The following is a 9,931-nucleotide window of genomic DNA, read 5'->3' on the forward strand; positions in this document are numbered from 1 at the left end:
ATGACAGCCTCAACATGGCATTTAGTCTGTTATTAGACTCAATTGGTTTCTCTCAAAATGTAAAAGAACCCACCCACCACTTTAATCACACTCTAGATCTTGTTTTAACATATGGCATAGAAACTGAACATTTAACAGTGTTTCCTGAAAACCCTCTCCTGTCTGATCATTTCCTGATAACATTTACATTTACAATAATTGATTACACAGCAGTGGAGAGTAGACTTTATCACAGTAGATGTCTTTCTGACTGTGCTGTAACTAAATTTAAGAATATAATCCACCCACTGTTATCATCTTCAATGCCCTGTACCAACACAGAGCAGAGCAGCTATCTGAACGCTACCCCAACAGAGGTCGATCATCTTGTTAATAATTTTACCTCCTCACTACGTACGACTCTGGATACTGTAGCTCCTGTGAAAACGAAGGTCTCTAATCAGAAGTACCTGACTCCGTGGTATAATTCTCAAACACGTAGCCTAAAGCAGATGACTCGTAAGCTGGAGAGGAAATGGCGTGTCACAAATTTAGAGGATCATCATTTAGCCTGGAGAAATAGTTTGTTGCTTTATAAGAAAGCCCTCCGCAAAGCCAGAACATCTTACTATTCATCACTGATTGAAGAAAATAAGAACAACCCCAGGTTTCTCTTCAGCTCTGTAGCCAGGCTGACAAACAGTCAGAGCTCTGTTGAGCCAACCATCCCTTTAACGTTAACTAGTAATGACTTCATGAACTTCTTCACAAATAAAATTTTTATCATTAGAGAAAAAATTACCAATAATCATCCTGTGGTGTTTAGACAGAAGAACGGAGACGGAGCTTGGTTTATAATGGAACGTGTATTCAGCAGTAGTTAGCCATCCAAAACATACCACAATACTCTTTTCTTCTTCTATCCTTCTATCACTATCAGTCACAGAGCCCCCTACTGGTAACTGAGTATATGTTCATATTCAGTCCCCCTGTAAAGTAACCCTTCACCATCTTAGCAGTGTATGTAAACATAACACATCCCACAGATGTAATATCATCTACAGCTACTTTTAGCACCATTGATGTTAAGTTAGACTCTTTTTCTCCAATTGATCTTTCTGAGTTAACTTCAATAATTACTTCCTCCAAACCATCAACATGTCTTTTAGACCCCATTCCTACAAAACTGCTCAAAGAAGTCCTGCCATTAATTAATTCTTCGATCTTAAATATGACCAACCTATCTCTAATAATCAGCTATGTACCACAGGCCTTCAAGCTGGCTGTAGTTAAACCTTTACTCAAAAAGCATCTCTAGACCCAGCAGTCTTAGCTAATTATAGGCCAATCTCCAACCTTCCTTTCATATCAAACATCCTTGAAAGAGTAGTTGTCAAACAGCTAACAGATCATCTGCAGAGGAATGGTTTATTTGAAGAGTTTCAGTCAGGTTTCAGAGCTCATCACAGCACAGAAACAGCTTTAGTGAAGGTTACAAATGATCTTCTTATGGCCTCTGACAGTGGACTCATCTCTGTGCTTGTCCTGCTAGACCTCAATGCAGCGTTCGATACTGTCGACCATAATATCCTATTAGAGCGATTAGAACATGCTGTAGGTATTACAGGTACTGTGCTGCAGTGGTTTGTATCATATCTATCTAATAGACTCCAGTTTGTTCATGTAAATGGAGAGTCCTCTTCACACACTGAGGTTAATTATGGAGTTCCACAGGGTTCAGTGCTAGGACCAATTCTGTTTACACTATACATGCTTCCCTTAGGCAGCATCATTAGAAGATATAGCATACATTTTCACTGCTCTGCAGATGACACCCAGCTCTATCTGTGCATGAAGCCAGATAACACACACCAATTAGTTAAACTGCAGGAATGTCTTAAAGACATAAAGACCTGGATGGCCGCTAACTTTCTGCTTCTAAGGAGGCCTGTGGCCATCTCCCTGTACAACGCATCCACTTAACACACTGGTTACTGCTACAACTACACATGTTTCTTTTCCAGCTATTTATTTATGAGTGACTTATGTATGTATATATATGTATATATTGTACTATTCTTAGTTAGCGTATTGTCTGTCTTGTCTTAATGTTGGTTTATAATGGAGCACTGTAACAAAAAATAATTTCCCCCAGGGATTAATAAAGTATTCTGATTCTGATTCTGATTGATTCTGAAATTCAGATCAAACTGAGGTTATTGTACTCGGCCCTGAAAATCTTACAAATATGGTATCTAACCAGATTCATACTCTGGATGGCATTACCTTAGCCTCCAGTAACGCTGTGAGGAACCTTGGTGTCATTTTTGACCAGGACATGTCCTTCAACGCACATATTAAACAAATATGTAAGACTGCTTTCTTCCATTTGTGCAACATCTCTAAAATTAGAAATATCTTCTAAAGGTAATTCTGAAGCCATCATCCGTGCAATAGGTGAGTTAATGGTCAGAACAAACAAACAGCCTGAAAGCCATCCATATAGACGTCTAAGGACATTTTCCGGGGTCAGTCCCACCCCAGCTGGGGAAGAAGCCTTAGATATCTGGTTGGAGCAAGCGACACTTCTAGTAGATGAAGGTGAGTGCTCAGATAAAGAAAAACGTAGACGCATACTGGAAAGTCTCAAAGGGCCTGCCTTGGAGATCATTCAGGCCGTGCGTCTGACTCAACCTGATGCTAGTTCCCAGGATTACATAGAGGCCGTAGAGACCATTTTCGGCAGAGTGGAGTCCGCAGAGGAGCTCTACCTGTCATTCAGAGCCCTTCACCAACAGCCTGGTGAGCACCTGTCTGAGTTTCTGCGAAGATTAGAGAGGTCTCTTGTTAAAGTAGTCCAGGGAGGTGGCTTACCAGTTAGCGCTGCTAACAAAGCTCGGTTAGAGCAGTTAGTTAAAGGATCCACTTCTGAGCTTATGTTGCTTCAGTTGAAAATAAGGGAGCGAATGGAAAATCCTCCCTCATTGAGAGGTGATGGAAGAGGAAGGCCGCCAAGGAGCCAAACAAAGCCAGACCACATCTGGCCACAAGTGTCACCAAAGGGTTCGCACAGTTCAGGTGGAAAAGGAGAGAGAGTCTGAAGCGGTCACTCAGAGTGAACTGCAAGCTCAGATTCAAGAGTTGAGAGCACAGTTAGAGGGAAGAAACCACTCAGGAATTCAACCACTGTCTGATTGCACTTTCAAACCCCCAACAGAGAAGCAAAAACAGAAAAGTGATTCGCAGAGTGAAATACGGTCATTCAGAAAGCAAGTGAAAGCACTAGAAAATAAAATGAGTGTGATGGCGGTGAAGTCTACAAGTGACCCCCCACAAGAACACTCAACTCAGTCTCGCAGACACAAAGCAGCTTCTTGCCCCAAGCCTGCTTCTTTTAAAGCATCATCTTCTAGAGAGAGTGATGAATATTTCTGCTATAAGTGTGGAGAAAATGGTCACATAGCTACAAGGTGCACTGCACCTGAGAACCCGCAGAAAGTCATAAGAAAACTTATACGATTAGTACGAGGAGTATCTGGTCCGAACAAGGAGGACCCAAATCCTACAGGAGAAGAGCAATGCGTTGCTTGGACCAACAAGGTTGAAGTCCCAGAAACTGACATAGGCCTGCCCGAGGGTCTTGTAGGCCCGTCATTTATTCACACAGTCAAAGTCAATGATGTGGCCTGTGAGGCTCTTATTGATAGTGGGTCTAACGTGACTATTATCTTTGAAAGCTGGTATAACCAACACTTGGCAGATGTCCCCATAAAACCTCTCTCTCGCTTGGGACTCTGGGGACTTGCTGACACAGAGTATCCCTACAAAGGCTATGTTGTTGTAGAGATGGAGTTTACCAAGGAGATCACTGGTGTCTCCGGGCGAGAAGAAGTGCTCGCATTGATTTTTCCGGACCCGAAAAACCAGCAACAAACCCCGTGTTGGTGGGCACCAATACGTCTCTGTTCCGCCGCCTATGGGACTTGGTGCAAATGAAAAGTGACCAGAACACAGCTCATTCCATGAGAATTCAGTCTGTGTATGCCCCCATTAGGGCACAGGAGCAACTGCCAAAAAAATTATGTGCTGGGACAGATAAAATGGAAAGGGCCCTGCCCTCTCTCCATCGCCCCAGGAGCAAATTGCTATGCCACCTGCAAAGTAGACAGGCACAGTGGCCCCTCCAAAGACCTTATCTTGATTGATGCACACTCTACCCAGTTACTCCCTGCCGAGGTGCTGGTACAGCCAGGTGTGCTCTCAGATGCTGGTATAGACAGCAATAGCTTGAATGTGCTCCTCCAAAATGAGTCCACAAAGACAGTCTCCATACCAGTGGGATCTGTCATTGCTGAAATGTTTGCCGTGGATACAGTCACCCCAGTCCAACCCTCTGACCTTGCCACTGAGAAAATAGATCCAAACCTCTTCAATTTTGGGGACTCCCCTATCTCTGAGGAGTGGAAAAGTAGACTTTGGCAGAAGTTAGCTGAGAGGAGAAATGTCTTCTCAATGCATGAGTGGGACGTTGGCTTGGCTAAAGGGGTTGAACACCACATTCATCTACATGACCCTAGACCTTTCAGGGAGAGGTCAAGGAGACTAGCCCCAGCCGACATTGATGATGTGAGGCGACACATACAGCAGCTGTTGGCTGCTGGAATTATAACAGAGTCCCATAGCCCCTATGCCTCCCCAATTGTTGTTGTGCGGAAAAAGAATGGGGATATAAGAATCTGTATTGATTACAGAACACTGAACAACCGCACTACACCTGATCAGTATACAATGCTACGCATTGATGATGCCTTGGACTCCTTGTCAGGCAGCCGATGGTTCTCAGTCCTAGAGCTGCGTAGTGGCTACTATCAGATAGAGATGGCTGAGGAGGACAAGGAAAAGACGGCATTTATTTGCCCCCTGGGCTTCTATCAATTTGAGCGCATGCCACAAGGGATCACGGGAGCACCTGCAATGTTCCAACGCTTAATGGAAAAGGCTTGACTTGAAGGAAGTGACACAGCATCATCAGATGAAATGTTTGAAGCTGTCCATAATCCTCAAAGTTTTGGTGTGCAAGAGGTCAGGAGACAACTGGCAACGCCACATCAGACTTCGGAAGAGGATGACACTTCTGAGGAGGAACATTTTGAAGCAGCAGAAAGTCAACCAGTAGGAGAAAGTGAAAGTGAAAACTCATCTGGAGATGGTACACCTACTATGCTGGAATATGACGCTCAAGAGACAAATGAGTCTATGGGAGAGCAAGAAGAAGAACGTGAAATAAGTTCACCTTTTTCAAACAGAACCCGAAGTGACAATTCTCATAGAAGTACAAGAAATGAGAGTGAACAGTTTTCCACATCCCAAAAATCCCTGAGAAAACCAAAACCACCCATGAGATTGACATATGAAAGGCCAGGTCACCCATCTTGTGAGCCTGTTACCATCATGCACCATGGTATGGTCATTCAACTAAAATTAAACCCCCCAGACGTCAGTGAACCAAAGGGACGTTCTAAGACATCGAAGAAGTTCTTAGGAAGTGAGGAAGACCATCACCCTGTAAAGCTAAAGAGAAGTCAGAGGTGTGATGAGGACATCTACACGGTTATAAGGGGGAGGGTGTAGCCCTGTCTGCAATTATTCAGGCTTACAGGGTAAAGAAAAAAAGTCTACTGTTATAAAAAATGGTTAAAATATAAATAGTTGATAAAAGGTTTAAAAATCATATGCTTGGGTACCAATGTATTTCATTTACAGTTAAGAGTCCAATAAATAAAAGGGTTTCATGATTTAGAGTTCATTTTCTGTGCAGAATAAATATGTTGGGGTGTAACCTAAGTTTATTTACCCATCTAATTTCAGTTATCTTAATGTTGTATTGTCATTAGTTGTTGTGCTGACGAGCCAGTCAATGTCATTCTTCTCTGTTATGGGGGCAGGACGAGTGGTAAGGTTTGTGTTCTCACCCCTGACTGTCTTCACCAGTGTTGGTCAAGTTACTTGAAAAAAGTAATCAGTAACTAATTACTGATTACTTCCCCAAAAAAGTAATCCCGTTACTTTACTGATTACTTATTTTCAAAAGTAATTAATTACTTAGTTACTTAGTTACTTAGTTACTTTTTAAAAACACGATTTACAACCTGAATAGGTGATAAAGCGATAGATCTTTCAGCCCAATTCTACTTTACAATACAATACAATTTTATTTATATAGCACATTTAAAAAACCACAGGTATGCCAAAGTGCTTCACAGAATGAGTTAAGAGCAATAATAAATACAAATATAAAGCACAAAATACAATAAAATATAATAACAGGCGGGTGACATAACTAACCAATAATACACCAGGCATAGTAGGCACAACCCGAAAGGCTTAAGGTTAAAACATTATAAACATTAACAAAGTGATAAAGATAAGTTCCAGTACACTAAAAATGTGGGCTCTAGGAGGCGGGGAAAGCAAGGCTAAACAAATAAGTTTTTAATCGAGATTTAAAAGATTGAATTGTATCAGACGCCCGAATAGCTAGGGGGAGGTTATTCCAGAGGTAGGGTGCGACAGCGGCGAATGCGCGGTCACCTCTGTTTTTCTACATAATCCATCATACAAAATGTAATCAAATGGAAAAGTCCCTTTTTAAAACTTGTTTTATTAGTTTTAATCTTTTGACTTTATGCATCAAGCAAAAACTTAATTATATGCAACATTCTCTGACTGGAAGAAATTTGTTTAACATTTAAACCTATTTTCTGCACATTCCAGCACATAAAATATTTTTTTGTGTGTGTGTTTACACTCACTCTTTCAAATAGATGCAAGTAAAACACAGCAGAAAATAAATAAAGTCAAAGACTAGCGGTCCTTTTGCTCTATTTTCACCTGTAAAGCAGGAGTAGGGTAGGCGGAGGTTTACCCTGGTGCAGGTGTTCCGCAGCGGTCAGTGGAAGAATCCGCGAGTTTCTCTGTGAGTTTCCCATTACGTGGCAGCGCACTCGTGCTTGCTTGGAAGTTTAGGGGTTTTTTTCGCTGTAAAAAGAAGTTTTCTTCCAACGCACAACGGACGCTAATGTTTTTGTCACTTTTTATGGAATCAAACTCAAAGTAAGGTCAGTACTTCCACGCTTTAAACGCTGCACGCTCATACTCTCTCCGCACTCGATATATGATCCATTGTTGATCTGCACACAGCTGTTGTCACCAACGTCGCACTCGCTTACGTCACTGTCATGAGACATTCTCGCAAAAAAATCACGGTTTTAGTAACGCAGTAACGCAGCGTTCCTACGGGAAAGTAACGTAATCTAATTACCGTTTTTGCAATAGTAATCCCTTACTTTACTCGTTACTTGAAAAAAGTAATCGGATTACAGTAACGCGTTACTAGTAACGCATTACTGCCCATCTCTGGTCTTCACTACTGATGAACTAACTGCCCGTTTCTGATTGCCTCACTAACAAACTCATTGGACTCGTGAGTAATAACTGGAACTAAAGTGCACGTATTTTGTTTATGGCTCAGTTTGAGTGAAGCGGCCAACAGTTTTAGGCCTCACCGCACCCGAACTTCGAATCAGGCCTGCAACAAGCACTGTGCTACAGGTGTAGTGTGGACAGGTTAAAGTGTGTGTGTGTGTGGGCCCACTGTTACAAATTTGGTTTAAATTGAGTAAGTGTGTAGTTGAAATCAAAGTTATTATCAAAGGTTGAAATTCATCCCTTTTAAAGGTGTGAGCTGTTGTAACTGAAATAACAGTTGGCACCTAAGAAAGAGGTATTTTGTTTTGATAATCTTTTATTGAAAACCCATGTAGTCACTTTTACAGCATTTTTGTTTGTTTATTTGAATTTAATTCATTTTATAAAAGTAACTGTTTATTTTATTCATTTCTTTGCTGTCTAAATAAATACCCGGTGAGGGATTTAATTTGTGTAAAATACAGTTGTGGTGGTCCTTATTAATTCAATTAGTGGGTATCAAGTATCATGATTAGTAGCACTACGAACCCAGGCCCAGTCTCATTGTACTATATACTCTAGCTTTACCATAGCTACGTGGGACCTGGGTTACAATTATTATCAGGAAGTCCTAAAAACTCCCTGGAAAGCCTTCAGCTAATCCAAAATGCTGCAGCAAGAGTCCTGACAGGAACTAGAAAGAGAGAGCATATTTCTCCTGTATTGGCTTCCCTTCATTGGCTTCCTGTTAAATCCAGAATTCAAAATCCTGCTCCTCACATACAAGGTCTTAAATAATCAGGCCCCATCTTATCTTAATGACCTTGTAGTACCATATCACCCTATCAGAGCACTTCGCTCTCACTCTGCAGGCCTACTTGTTGTTCCTAGAGTATTTAAAAGTAGAATGGGAGGCAGAGCCTTCAGTTTTCAGGCCCCTCTTCTGTGGAACCAGCTTCCAGTTTGGATTCAGGAGACGGACACTATCTCTACTTTTAAGATTAGGCTTCAAACTTTCCTTTTTGCTAAAGCATATAGTTAGGGCTGGACCAGGTGACCCTGAATCCTCCCTTAGTTATGCTGCAATAGACGTAGGCTGCCGGGGATTCCCATGATGCACTGAGTTTTTCCTTTCCAGTCACCTTTCTCACTCACTATGTGTTAACAGACCTCTCTGCATTGAATCTTATCTGTTATTAATCTCTGTCTCTCTTCCACAGCATGTCTTTATCCTGTTTTCCTTCTCTCAGCCCAACCAATCACAGCAGATGGCCCCGCCCCTCCCTGAGCCTGGTTCTGCTGGAGGTTTCTTCCTGTTAAAAAGGAGTTTTTCCTTCCCACTGTCGCCAAAGTGCTTGCTCATAGGGGGTCATATGATTGTTGGGTTTTCTCTGTATCTATGAAGCGCCTTGAGGCGACTGTTGTTGTGATTTGCCGCTATATAAATAAAATTTAATTGAATTGAAATACAAGCACACACACAGATGAATCAACAGAGACATGCACCCCCACCTGTACTGATACCTCCACATTCACACAAATCTAGGCTCAGCATATGGTTCTGGTATTCATAAAGTAGGTCTAATGTACACAGTTCAATGTTGTTATAATATGTGAACATACGTGTTGACATATGTGTGATCTGTGACCTTTGGAGTGTGCATGGCGCCTAGATGTCTGCCGTATATGGACAAGGGAGCCTTCCCTTCCAGAGGGCCACCTTAAGTATGAACAGATGTGGGAGCTGTGACATACAAATGGAGTCAAGAGTGTTGTTCTTCTTGTTGAGGATGGACATCAGCCAACTGCAAACATCTTCTTAAATTCAGTTGTGTAAATCCACAAAGAGGAGCAGGTCAGCTGATTAGAGATTCTTTTCTCTAAGCTGAGCCACTGTACAGAACTTATGGTTCCCTAACCTGCTGACTCCTACTGTAACCCCTGACTGAACTCATTTTACTGTTTATGTGTGGAGGCAAAGGCCCCTCTAAAATGCAGGCAACAGAGAATAGTTATTTTAAAAAATGATCTTTTGCTGCATGTCTCCTACATAACAGATGACTGAGTACTTTCATTAGAATAAGAGTAATATTTGTACTATCGTCAATTTTACTTCATTATTATATTAATGTAGCACAAGGTTCAGTTACCCTTGTAACATATGGTTAGTAGATTGTCCTTCCTGAGAAGAAGGGACAATTGATATGCTGGACAAAGGATGTTGAATATGGAGCTGTCAGGCAGGAGGAGAAGAGGAAGGGCCCTAAGGGAGGAGGCAAGAAAAGAAGGATTTAGGGTTGCTTTCTGACCGACTGTGTGCTTGGCAGACTTCTGCAGCAGCTCCTGGAGTTTCTGGTACTTTGTGTTTTTCTTAATAGTTTGTTTTTTAAGATTTTCTTTTTTACATTTTTCATGGTTGCGGGTCATGCTAAGCAGTCGCTCTGTATTCACATACACTTGGGACCAGCTGCTAGTGCTCTCCAAA

This window comes from Perissodus microlepis, chromosome 19, assembly GCF_051167445.1.
Source record: "Perissodus microlepis isolate ML-2025 ecotype Zambia chromosome 19, ASM5116744v1, whole genome shotgun sequence".
In the NCBI taxonomy this organism is placed as follows: Eukaryota; Metazoa; Chordata; class Actinopteri; order Cichliformes; family Cichlidae; genus Perissodus; species Perissodus microlepis.